This window comes from Oncorhynchus mykiss, chromosome 13, assembly GCF_057628025.1.
Source record: "Oncorhynchus mykiss isolate SJ-2025 chromosome 13, ASM5762802v1, whole genome shotgun sequence".
Classification (NCBI taxonomy): Eukaryota; Metazoa; Chordata; class Actinopteri; order Salmoniformes; family Salmonidae; genus Oncorhynchus; species Oncorhynchus mykiss.
The window spans coordinates 4,497,116-4,509,492 of NC_143034.1; the positions used below are offsets into that span (position 1 = coordinate 4,497,116).

The following is a 12,377-nucleotide window of genomic DNA, read 5'->3' on the forward strand; positions in this document are numbered from 1 at the left end:
GCAACATTAGATGAATTAAGATTTTTAGAAAGAGACTCAAAAAAAGATGAAGGACTCAAGAGCAACATGAGATACATAAAGATTTTAAAGAAGAAAATGAAAAAGAAGACTAAAATAAAAGGAAGTGCAGACGCTCTAGGTAACTGAAGAGAAAGTGTGAATATTTTGCCAGAGCTGGGTAGTGTGGCCGAGCGGTCTAAGGCGCTGGATTAAGGCTCCAGTCTCTAAGGAGGCGTGAGTTCAAATCCCACCACTGCCATCTTTATTGAGTTTGTTTGCGCAAGCTATCACATGTTCTGCTTTATTTCAGCGTTTTTACTTTCATGCAGGGCCATGCAAGGGAGAAAAGAAGCAATGTTGTGTGTCACGGATGGGGTTCCAACTCAATAGTGTAGTCCATCGCCTTAACCAATTAGCCACCAAATCCTGTGCCCCCGCAGTGGCAGTTGCACCTCCTACCGGTGGTTGTTCACGTCAAATCCTTGATTGGAAAAAAGGAAAGTTGTGATGGTCTGTGGGACGACCCAGCAGTCCATTTTAACAGTTGGTACTGTGGGCGAGCTGTCCAGAGAACTGGATTTAAGGACCCAGTCTTTCGGAGGTGTCGGTTCAAAGTCCACCGCTGCAAGTTTTTCTCAACAGAAAACTGTAATGTAATTTCAAACAAGGCCAGCAAGGACACCGGAAAATAAAGGGAATCCAGCCTTTACCCTCATTCACACGTCTATTATTGCTATTATCTGCCGTGTTTTTCTAATTCAATCTGCTTCAGACATAAAAGCAGAAACTAATTCTAAGTTTATACGATGAAAGAAAGAGCAACATCAGATAAATTAAGATTTTTAGAAAGAGAATCAAAAAAAGATGAAGGACGCAAGAGCAACATGAGATACATAAAGATTTTAAAGAAGAAAATGAAAAAGAAGACTAAAATACAAGGAAGTGCAGACGCTCTAGGTAACTTACGAGAAAGTTTGGAAATCTTGCCAGAGCTGGGTAGTGTGGCCGAGCGGTCTAAGGCGCTGGATTAAGGCTCCAGTCTCTAAGGAGGCGTGGGTTCAAATCCCACCACTGCCATCTTTATTGAGTTTGTTTGCGCAAGCTATCACATGTTCTGCTTTATTTCAGTGTTTTTACTTTCATGCAGGGCCGTGCAAGGGAGAAAAGAAGCAATGTTGTGTGTCACGGATGGGGTTCCAACTCAATAGTGTAGTCCATCGCCTTAACCAACCAGCCACCAAGTCCTGTGCCCCCACGGTGGCAGTTGCACCTCCTACCGGTAGTTGTTCACGTCAAATCCTTGATTGGAAAAAAGGAAAGTTGTGATGGTCTGTGCGATGACCAAGCAGTCTATTTTAACAGTGGGAACTGTGGCCAAGCTGTCCAGAGAACTGGATTTAAGGACCCAGTCTTTCAGAGGTGTCGGTTCAAAGTCCACCACTGCAACTTTTTCTCAACAGAATACTGTAATGTAATTTCAAACAAGGCCACCAAGGACACCGGAAAATAAAGGGAATCCAGCCTTTACCCTCATTCCCACGTCTATTATTGCAATTATCTGCCGTGTTTTTCTAATTCAATCTGCTTCAGACATAAAAGCAGAAACTAATTCTAAGTTTATACGATGAAAGAAAGAGCAACATCAGATAAATTAAGATTTTTAGAAAGAGAATCAAAAAAAGATGAAGGACGCAAGAGCAACATGAGATACATAAAGATTTTAAAGAAGAAAATGAAAAAGAAGACTAAAATACAAGGGAGTGCAGACGCTCTAGGTAACTGACGAGAAAGTGTGGAAATCTTGCCAGAGCTGGGTAGTGTGGCCGAGCGGTCTAAGGCGCTGGATTAAGGCTCCAGTCTCTAAGGAGGCGTGGGTTCAAATCCCACCACTGCCATCTTTATTGAGTTTGTTTGCGCAAGCTATCACATGTTCTGCATTATTTCAGCGTTTTTACTTTCATGCAGGGCCGTGCAAGGGAGAAAAGAAGCAATGTTGTGTGTCACGGATGGGGTTCCAACTCAATAGTGTAGTCCATCGCCTTAACCAACCAGCCACCAAGTCCTGTTCTCTCACGGTGGCAGTTGCACCTCCTACCGGTGGTTGTTCACGTCAAATCCTTGATTGGAAAAAAGGAAAGTTGTGATGGTCTGTGGGACGACCCAGCAGTCCATTTTAACAGTTGGTACTGTGGGCGAGCTGTCCAGAGAACTGGATTTAAGGACCCAGTCTTTCAGAGGTGTCGGTTCAAAGTCCACCACTACAACTTTTTCTCAACAGAAAACTGTAATGTAATTTCAAACAAGGCCACCAAGGACACCGGACAAATAAAGGGAATCCAGCCTTTACCCTCATTCCCACGTCTATTATTGCTATTATCTGCCGTGTTTTTCTAATTCAATCTGCTTCAGACAAAAAAACAGAAACCAATTCTAAGTTTATACGATGAAAGAAAGAGCAACGTCAGATAAATTAAGATTTTTAGAAAGAGAATCAAAAAAAGATGAAGGACGCAAGAGCAACATGAGATACATAAAGATTTTAAAGAAGAAAATGAAAAAGAAGACTAAAATACAAGGAAGTGCAGACGCTCTAGGTAACTGACGAGAAAGTTTGGAAATCTTGCCAGAGCTGGGTAGTGTGGCCGAGCGGTCTAAGGCGCTGGATTAAGGCTCCAGTCTCTAAGGAGGCGTGGGTTCAAATCCCACCACTGCCATCTTTATTGAGTTTGTTTGCGCAAGCTATCACATGTTCTGCATTATTTCAGCGTTTTTACTTTCATGCAGGGCCGTGCAAGGGAGAAAAGAAGCAATGTTGTGTGTCACGGATGGGGTTCCAACTCAATAGTGTAGTCCATCGCCTTAACCAACCAGCCACCAAGTCCTGTTCTCTCACGGTGGCAGTTGCACCTCCTACCGGTGGTTGTTCACGTCAAATCCTTGATTGGAAAAAAGGAAAGTTGTGATGGTCTGTGGGACGACCCAGCAGTCCATTTTAACAGTTGGTACTGTGGGCGAGCTGTCCAGAGAACTGGATTTAAGGACCCAGTCTTTCAGAGGTGTCGGTTCAAAGTCCACCACTACAACTTTTTCTCAACAGAAAACTGTAATGTAATTTCAAACAAGGCCACCAAGGACACCGGACAAATAAAGGGAATCCAGCCTTTACCCTCATTCCCACGTCTATTATTGCTATTATCTGCCGTGTTTTTCTAATTCAATCTGCTTCAGACATAAAAACAGAAACCAATTCTAAGTTTATACGATGAAAGAAAGAGCAACGTCAGATAAATTAAGATTTTTAGAAAGAGAATCAAAAAAAGATGAAGGACGCAAGAGCAACATGAGATACATAAAGATTTTAAAGAAGAAAATGAAAAAGAAGACTAAAATACAAGGAAGTGCAGACGCTCTAGGTAACTGACGAGAAAGTTTGGAAATCTTGCCAGAGCTGGGTAGTGTGGCCGAGCGGTCTAAGGCGCTGGATTAAGGCTCCAGTCTCTAAGGAGGCGTGGGTTCAAATCCCACCACTGCCATTTTTATTGAGTTTGTTTGCGCAAGCTATCACATGTTCTGCTTTATTTCAGTGTTTTTACTTTCATGCAGGGCCATGCAAGGGAGAAAAGAAGCAATGTTGTGTGTCACGGATGGGGTTCCAACTCAATAGTGTAGTCCATCACCTTAACCAACCAGCCACCAAGTCCTGTGCCCCCACGGTGGCAGTTGCACCTCCTACCGGTAGTTGTTCACGTCAAATCCTTGATTGGAAAAAAGGAAAGTTGTGATGGTCTGTGCGATGACCAAGCAGTCTATTTTAACAGTGGGAACTGTGGCCAAGCTGTCCAGAGAACTGGATTTAAGGACCCAGTCTTTCAGAGGTGTCGGTTGAAAGTCCACCACTGCAACTTTTTCTCAACAGAAAACTGTAATGTAATTTCAAACAAGGCCACCAAGGACACCGGAAAATAAAGGGAATCCAGCCTTTACCCTCATTCCCACGTCTATTATTGCTATTATCTGCCGTGTTTTTCTAATTCAGTCTGCTTCAGACATAAAAGCAGAAACTAATTCTAAGTTTATACGATGAAAGAAAGAGCAACATCAGATAAATTAAGATTTTTAGAAAGAGAATCAAAAAAAGATGAAGGACGCAAGAGCAACATGAGATACATAAAGATTTTAAAGAAGAAAATGAAAAAGAAGACTAAAATACAAGGGAGTGCAGACGCTCTAGGTAACTGACAAGAAAGTGTGGAAATCTTGCCAGAGCTGGGTAGTGTGGCAGAGCGGTCTAAGGCGCTGGATTAAGGCTCCAGTCTCTAAGGAGGCCTGGGTTCAAATCCCACAACTGCCATCTTTATTGAGTTTGTTTGCGCAAGCTATCACATGTTCTGCTTTATTTCAGTGTTTTTACTTTCATGCAGGGCAATGCAAGGGAGAAAAGAAGCAATGTTGTGTGTCACGGATGGGGTTCCAACTCAATAGTGTAGTCCATCGCCTTAACCAATTAGCCACCAAATCCTGTGCCCCCGCAGTGGCAGTTGCACCTCCTACCGGTGGTTGTTCACGTCAAATCCTTGATTGGAAAAAAGGAAAGTTGTGATGGTCTGTGGGACGACCCAGCAGTCCATTTTAACAGTTGGTACTGTGGGCGAGCTGTCCAGAGAACTGGATTTAAGGACCCAGTCTTTCGGAGGTGTCGGTTCAAAGTCCACCGCTGCAAGTTTTTCTCAACAGAAAACTGTAATGTAATTTCAAACAAGGCCAGCAAGGACACCGGAAAATAAAGGGAATCCAGCCTTTACCCTCATTCACACGTCTATTATTGCTATTATCTGCCGTGTTTTTCTAATTCAATCTGCTTCAGACATAAAAGCAGAAACTAATTCTAAGTTTATACGATGAAAGAAAGAGCAACATCAGATAAATTAAGATTTTTAGAAAGAGAATCAAAAAAAGATGAAGGACGCAAGAGCAACATGAGATACATAAAGATTTTAAAGAAGAAAATGAAAAAGAAGACTAAAATACAAGGAAGTGCAGACGCTCTAGGTAACTTACGAGAAAGTTTGGAAATCTTGCCAGAGCTGGGTAGTGTGGCCGAGCGGTCTAAGGCGCTGGATTAAGGCTCCAGTCTCTAAGGAGGCGTGGGTTCAAATCCCACCACTGCCATCTTTATTGAGTTTGTTTGCGCAAGCTATCACATGTTCTGCTTTATTTCAGTGTTTTTACTTTCATGCAGGGCCGTGCAAGGGAGAAAAGAAGCAATGTTGTGTGTCACGGATGGGGTTCCAACTCAATAGTGTAGTCCATCGCCTTAACCAACCAGCCACCAAGTCCTGTGCCCCCACGGTGGCAGTTGCACCTCCTACCGGTAGTTGTTCACGTCAAATCCTTGATTGGAAAAAAGGAAAGTTGTGATGGTCTGTGCGATGACCAAGCAGTCTATTTTAACAGTGGGAACTGTGGCCAAGCTGTCCAGAGAACTGGATTTAAGGACCCAGTCTTTCAGAGGTGTCGGTTCAAAGTCCACCACTGCAACTTTTTCTCAACAGAATACTGTAATGTAATTTCAAACAAGGCCACCAAGGACACCGGAAAATAAAGGGAATCCAGCCTTTACCCTCATTCCCACGTCTATTATTGCAATTATCTGCCGTGTTTTTCTAATTCAATCTGCTTCAGACATAAAAGCAGAAACTAATTCTAAGTTTATACGATGAAAGAAAGAGCAACATCAGATAAATTAAGATTTTTAGAAAGAGAATCAAAAAAAGATGAAGGACGCAAGAGCAACATGAGATACATAAAGATTTTAAAGAAGAAAATGAAAAAGAAGACTAAAATACAAGGGAGTGCAGACGCTCTAGGTAACTGACGAGAAAGTGTGGAAATCTTGCCAGAGCTGGGTAGTGTGGCCGAGCGGTCTAAGGCGCTGGATTAAGGCTCCAGTCTCTAAGGAGGCGTGGGTTCAAATCCCACCACTGCCATCTTTATTGAGTTTGTTTGCGCAAGCTATCACATGTTCTGCATTATTTCAGCGTTTTTACTTTCATGCAGGGCCGTGCAAGGGAGAAAAGAAGCAATGTTGTGTGTCACGGATGGGGTTCCAACTCAATAGTGTAGTCCATCGCCTTAACCAACCAGCCACCAAGTCCTGTTCTCTCACGGTGGCAGTTGCACCTCCTACCGGTGGTTGTTCACGTCAAATCCTTGATTGGAAAAAAGGAAAGTTGTGATGGTCTGTGGGACGACCCAGCAGTCCATTTTAACAGTTGGTACTGTGGGCGAGCTGTCCAGAGAACTGGATTTAAGGACCCAGTCTTTCAGAGGTGTCGGTTCAAAGTCCACCACTACAACTTTTTCTCAACAGAAAACTGTAATGTAATTTCAAACAAGGCCACCAAGGACACCGGACAAATAAAGGGAATCCAGCCTTTACCCTCATTCCCACGTCTATTATTGCTATTATCTGCCGTGTTTTTCTAATTCAATCTGCTTCAGACAAAAAAACAGAAACCAATTCTAAGTTTATACGATGAAAGAAAGAGCAACGTCAGATAAATTAAGATTTTTAGAAAGAGAATCAAAAAAAGATGAAGGACGCAAGAGCAACATGAGATACATAAAGATTTTAAAGAAGAAAATGAAAAAGAAGACTAAAATACAAGGAAGTGCAGACGCTCTAGGTAACTGACGAGAAAGTTTGGAAATCTTGCCAGAGCTGGGTAGTGTGGCCGAGCGGTCTAAGGCGCTGGATTAAGGCTCCAGTCTCTAAGGAGGCGTGGGTTCAAATCCCACCACTGCCATCTTTATTGAGTTTGTTTGCGCAAGCTATCACATGTTCTGCATTATTTCAGCGTTTTTACTTTCATGCAGGGCCGTGCAAGGGAGAAAAGAAGCAATGTTGTGTGTCACGGATGGGGTTCCAACTCAATAGTGTAGTCCATCGCCTTAACCAACCAGCCACCAAGTCCTGTTCTCTCACGGTGGCAGTTGCACCTCCTACCGGTGGTTGTTCACGTCAAATCCTTGATTGGAAAAAAGGAAAGTTGTGATGGTCTGTGGGACGACCCAGCAGTCCATTTTAACAGTTGGTACTGTGGGCGAGCTGTCCAGAGAACTGGATTTAAGGACCCAGTCTTTCAGAGGTGTCGGTTCAAAGTCCACCACTACAACTTTTTCTCAACAGAAAACTGTAATGTAATTTCAAACAAGGCCACCAAGGACACCGGACAAATAAAGGGAATCCAGCCTTTACCCTCATTCCCACGTCTATTATTGCTATTATCTGCCGTGTTTTTCTAATTCAATCTGCTTCAGACATAAAAACAGAAACCAATTCTAAGTTTATACGATGAAAGAAAGAGCAACGTCAGATAAATTAAGATTTTTAGAAAGAGAATCAAAAAAAGATGAAGGACGCAAGAGCAACATGAGATACATAAAGATTTTAAAGAAGAAAATGAAAAAGAAGACTAAAATACAAGGAAGTGCAGACGCTCTAGGTAACTGACGAGAAAGTTTGGAAATCTTGCCAGAGCTGGGTAGTGTGGCCGAGCGGTCTAAGGCGCTGGATTAAGGCTCCAGTCTCTAAGGAGGCGTGGGTTCAAATCCCACCACTGCCATTTTTATTGAGTTTGTTTGCGCAAGCTATCACATGTTCTGCTTTATTTCAGTGTTTTTACTTTCATGCAGGGCCATGCAAGGGAGAAAAGAAGCAATGTTGTGTGTCACGGATGGGGTTCCAACTCAATAGTGTAGTCCATCACCTTAACCAACCAGCCACCAAGTCCTGTGCCCCCACGGTGGCAGTTGCACCTCCTACCGGTAGTTGTTCACGTCAAATCCTTGATTGGAAAAAAGGAAAGTTGTGATGGTCTGTGCGATGACCAAGCAGTCTATTTTAACAGTGGGAACTGTGGCCAAGCTGTCCAGAGAACTGGATTTAAGGACCCAGTCTTTCAGAGGTGTCGGTTGAAAGTCCACCACTGCAACTTTTTCTCAACAGAAAACTGTAATGTAATTTCAAACAAGGCCACCAAGGACACCGGAAAATAAAGGGAATCCAGCCTTTACCCTCATTCCCACGTCTATTATTGCTATTATCTGCCGTGTTTTTCTAATTCAGTCTGCTTCAGACATAAAAGCAGAAACTAATTCTAAGTTTATACGATGAAAGAAAGAGCAACATCAGATAAATTAAGATTTTTAGAAAGAGAATCAAAAAAAGATGAAGGACGCAAGAGCAACATGAGATACATAAAGATTTTAAAGAAGAAAATGAAAAAGAAGACTAAAATACAAGGGAGTGCAGACGCTCTAGGTAACTGACGAGAAAGTGTGGAAATCTTGCCAGAGCTGGGTAGTGTGGCAGAGCGGTCTAAGGCGCTGGATTAAGGCTCCAGTCTCTAAGGAGGCCTGGGTTCAAATCCCACAACTGCCATCTTTATTGAGTTTGTTTGCGCAAGCTATCACATGTTCTGCTTTATTTCAGTGTTTTTACTTTCATGCAGGGCAATGCAAGGGAGAAAAGAAGCAATGTTGTGTGTCACGGATGGGGTTCCAACTCAATAGTGTAGTCCATCGCCTTAACCAACCAGCCACCAAGTTCTGTGCCCCCACGGTGGCAGTTGCACCTCCTACCGGTAGTTGTTCACGTCAAATCCTTGATTGGAAAAAAGGAAAGTTGTGATGGTCTGTGCGATGACCAAGCAGTCTATTTTAACAGTGGGAACTGTGGCCAAGCTGTCCAGAGAACTGGATTTAAGGACCCAGTCTTTCAGAGGTGTCGGTTCAAAGTCCACCACTACAACTTTTTCTCAACAGAAAACTGTAATGTAATTTCAAACAAGGCCACCAAGGACACCGGACAAATAAAGGGAATCCAGCCTTTACCCTAATTCCCACGTCTGTTATTGCAATTATCTGCCGTGTTTTTCTAATTCAATCTTCTTCAGACATAAAAGCAGAAACTAATTCTAAGTTTATACGATGGAAGAAAGAGCAACATCAGATAAATTAAGATTTTTAAAAAGAGAATCAAAAAAAGATGAAGGACGCAAGAGCAACATGAGATACATAAAGATTTTAAAGAAGAAAATGAAAAAGAAGACTAAAATACAAGGGAGTGCAGACGCTCTAGGTAACTGACGAGAAAGTGTGGAAATCTTGCCAGAGCTGGGTAGTGTGGCCGAGCGGTCTAAGGCGCTGGATTAAGGCTCCAGTCTCTAAGGAGGCGTGGGTTCAAATCCCACCACTGCCATCTTTATTGAGTTTGTTTGCGCAAGCTATCACATGTTCTGCATTATTTCAGCGTTTTTACTTTCATGCAGGGCCGTGCAAGGGAGAAAAGAAGCAATGTTGTGTGTCACGGATGGGGTTCCAACTCAATAGTGTAGTCCATCGCCTTAACCAACCAGCCACCAAGTCCTGTTCTCTCACGGTGGCAGTTGCACCTCCTACCGGTGGTTGTTCACGTCAAATCCTTGATTGGAAAAAAGGAAAGTTGTGATGGTCTGTGGGACGACCCAGCAGTCCATTTTAACAGTTGGTACTGTGGGCGAGCTGTCCAGAGAACTGGATTTAAGGACCCAGTCTTTCAGAGGTGTCAGTTCAAAGTCCACCACTACAACTTTTTCTCAACAGAAAACTGTAATGTAATTTCAAACAAGGCCACCAAGGACACCGGACAAATAAAGGGAATCCAGCCTTTACCCTCATTCCCATGTCTATTATTGCTATTATCTGCCGTGTTTTTCTAATTCAATCTGCTTCAGACATAAAAACAGAAACCAATTCTAAGTTTATACGATGAAAGAAAGAGCAACATCAGATAAATTAAGATTTTTAGAAAGAGAATCAAAAAAAGATGAAGGACGCAAGAGCAACATGAGATACATAAAGATTTTAAAGAAGAAAATGAAAAAGAAGACTAAAATACAAGGGAGTGCAGACGCTCTAGGTAACTGACGAGAAAGTGTGGAAATCTTGCCAGAGCTGGGTAGTGTGGCAGAGCGGTCTAAGGCGCTGGATTAAGGCTCCAGTCTCTAAGGAGGCCTGGGTTCAAATCCCACAACTGCCATCTTTATTGAGTTTGTTTGCGCAAGCTATCACATGTTCTGCTTTATTTCAGTGTTTTTACTTTCATGCAGGGCAATGCAAGGGAGAAAAGAAGCAATGTTGTGTGTCACGGATGGGGTTCCAACTCAATAGTGTAGTCCATCGCCTTAACCAACCAGCCACCAAGTTCTGTGCCCCCACGGTGGCGGTTGCACCTCCTACCGGTAGTTGTTCACGTCAAATCCTTGATTGGAAAAAAGGAAAGTTGTGATGGTCTGTGCGATGACCAAGCAGTCTATTTTAACAGTGGGAACTGTGGCCAAGCTGTCCAGAGAACTGGATTTAAGGACCCAGTCTTTCAGAGGTGTCGGTTGAAAGTCCACCACTGCAACTTTTTCTCAACAGAAAACTGTAATGTAATTTCAAACAAGGCCACCAAGGACACCGGAAAATAAAGGGAATCCAGCCTTTACCCTCATTCCCATGTCTATTATTGCTATTATCTGCCGTGTTTTTCTAATTCAGTCTGCTTCAGACATAAAAGCAGAAACTAATTCTAAGTTTATACGATGAAAGAAAGAGCAACATCAGATAAATTAAGATTTTTAGAAAGAGAATCAAAAAAAGATGAAGGACGCAAGAGCAACATGAGATACATAAAGATTTTAAAGAAGAAAATGAAAAAGAAGACTAAAATACAAGGGAGTGCAGACGCTCTAGGTAACTGACGAGAAAGTGTGGAAATCTTGCCAGAGCTGGGTAGTGTGGCAGAGCGGTCTAAGGCGCTGGATTAAGGCTCCAGTCTCTAAGGAGGCCTGGGTTCAAATCCCACAACTGCCATCTTTATTGAGTTTGTTTGCGCAAGCTATCACATGTTCTGCTTTATTTCAGTGTTTTTACTTTCATGCAGGGCAATGCAAGGGAGAAAAGAAGCAATGTTGTGTGTCACGGATGGGGTTCCAACTCAATAGTGTAGTCCATCGCCTTAACCAACCAGCCACCAAGTTCTGTGCCCCCACGGTGGCAGTTGCACCTCCTACCGGTAGTTGTTCACGTCAAATCCTTGATTGGAAAAAAGGAAAGTTGTGATGGTCTGTGCGATGACCAAGCAGTCTATTTTAACAGTGGGAACTGTGGCCAAGCTGTCCAGAGAACTGGATTTAAGGACCCAGTCTTTCAGAGGTGTCGGTTCAAAGTCCACCACTACAACTTTTTCTCAACAGAAAACTGTAATGTAATTTCAAACAAGGCCACCAAGGACACCGGACAAATAAAGGGAATCCAGCCTTTACCCTAATTCCCACGTCTGTTATTGCAATTATCTGCCGTGTTTTTCTAATTCAATCTTCTTCAGACATAAAAGCAGAAACTAATTCTAAGTTTATACGATGGAAGAAAGAGCAACATCAGATAAATTAAGATTTTTAAAAAGAGAATCAAAAAAAGATGAAGGACGCAAGAGCAACATGAGATACATAAAGATTTTAAAGAAGAAAATGAAAAAGAAGACTAAAATACAAGGGAGTGCAGACGCTCTAGGTAACTGATTAGAAAGTGTGAATATTTTGCCAGAGCTGGGTAGTGTGGCCGAGCGGTCTAAGGCGCTGGATTTAGGCTCCAGTCTCTAAGGAGGCGTGGGTTCAAATCCCACCACTGCCATCTTTATTGAGTTTGTTTGCGCAAGCTATCACATGTTCTGCTTTATTTCAGCGTTTTTACTTTCATGCAGGGCAATGCAAGGGAGAAAAGAAGCAATGTTGTGTGTCACGGATGGGGTTCCAACTCAATAGTGTAGTCCATCGCCTTAACCAACCAGCCACCAAGTTCTGTGCCCCCACGGTGGCAGTTGCACCTCCTACCGGTAGTTGTTCACGTCAAATCCTTGATTGGAAAAAAGGAAAGTTGTGATGGTCTGTGCGATGACCAAGCAGTCTATTTTAACAGTGGAACTGTGGCCAAGCTGTCCAGAGAACTGGATTTAAGGACCCAGTCTTTCAGAGGTGTCGGTTCAAAGTCCACCACTACAACTTTTTCTCAACAGAAAACTGTAATGTAATTTCAAACAAGGCCACCAAGGACACCGGACAAATAAAGGGAATCCAGCCTTTACCCTAATTCCCACGTCTGTTATTGCAATTATCTGCCGTGTTTTTCTAATTCAATCTTCTTCAGACATAAAAGCAGAAACTAATTCTAAGTTTATACGATGGAAGAAAGAGCAACATCAGATAAATTAAGATTTTTAAAAAGAGAATCAAAAAAAGATGAAGGACGCAAGAGCAACATGAGATACATAAAGATTTTAAAGAAGAAAATGA

General features: G+C 42.6%; 11 non-coding genes across 11 annotated transcripts; all 11 read left to right on the forward strand.

The window, feature by feature from the left end:
- Positions 1-177: 177 nt before the first annotated feature.
- On the forward strand, positions 178-259 carry trnal-aag (transfer RNA leucine (anticodon AAG)). Its single transcript has one exon. It is a non-coding gene; the product is annotated as a tRNA-Leu (tRNA).
- A 736-nt stretch (positions 260-995) lies between these two features.
- trnal-aag (transfer RNA leucine (anticodon AAG)) lies at positions 996-1,077 on the forward strand. Its single transcript has one exon. It is a non-coding gene; the product is annotated as a tRNA-Leu (tRNA).
- Positions 1,078-1,813: 736 nt separating this feature from the next.
- On the forward strand, positions 1,814-1,895 carry trnal-aag (transfer RNA leucine (anticodon AAG)). The gene has a single exon. It is a non-coding gene; the product is annotated as a tRNA-Leu (tRNA).
- A 737-nt stretch (positions 1,896-2,632) lies between these two features.
- Positions 2,633-2,714, forward strand: trnal-aag (transfer RNA leucine (anticodon AAG)). Its single transcript has one exon. It is a non-coding gene; the product is annotated as a tRNA-Leu (tRNA).
- Positions 2,715-3,451: 737 nt separating this feature from the next.
- On the forward strand, positions 3,452-3,533 carry trnal-aag (transfer RNA leucine (anticodon AAG)). The gene has a single exon. It is a non-coding gene; the product is annotated as a tRNA-Leu (tRNA).
- Positions 3,534-5,087: 1,554 nt separating this feature from the next.
- On the forward strand, positions 5,088-5,169 carry trnal-aag (transfer RNA leucine (anticodon AAG)). Its single transcript has one exon. It is a non-coding gene; the product is annotated as a tRNA-Leu (tRNA).
- A 736-nt stretch (positions 5,170-5,905) lies between these two features.
- On the forward strand, positions 5,906-5,987 carry trnal-aag (transfer RNA leucine (anticodon AAG)). The gene has a single exon. It is a non-coding gene; the product is annotated as a tRNA-Leu (tRNA).
- Positions 5,988-6,724: 737 nt separating this feature from the next.
- trnal-aag (transfer RNA leucine (anticodon AAG)) lies at positions 6,725-6,806 on the forward strand. Its single transcript has one exon. It is a non-coding gene; the product is annotated as a tRNA-Leu (tRNA).
- A 737-nt stretch (positions 6,807-7,543) lies between these two features.
- Positions 7,544-7,625, forward strand: trnal-aag (transfer RNA leucine (anticodon AAG)). Its single transcript has one exon. It is a non-coding gene; the product is annotated as a tRNA-Leu (tRNA).
- A 1,555-nt stretch (positions 7,626-9,180) lies between these two features.
- Positions 9,181-9,262, forward strand: trnal-aag (transfer RNA leucine (anticodon AAG)). Its single transcript has one exon. It is a non-coding gene; the product is annotated as a tRNA-Leu (tRNA).
- Positions 9,263-11,636: 2,374 nt separating this feature from the next.
- On the forward strand, positions 11,637-11,718 carry trnal-uag (transfer RNA leucine (anticodon UAG)). Its single transcript has one exon. It is a non-coding gene; the product is annotated as a tRNA-Leu (tRNA).
- The last annotated feature ends 659 nt before the right edge of the window (positions 11,719-12,377 follow it).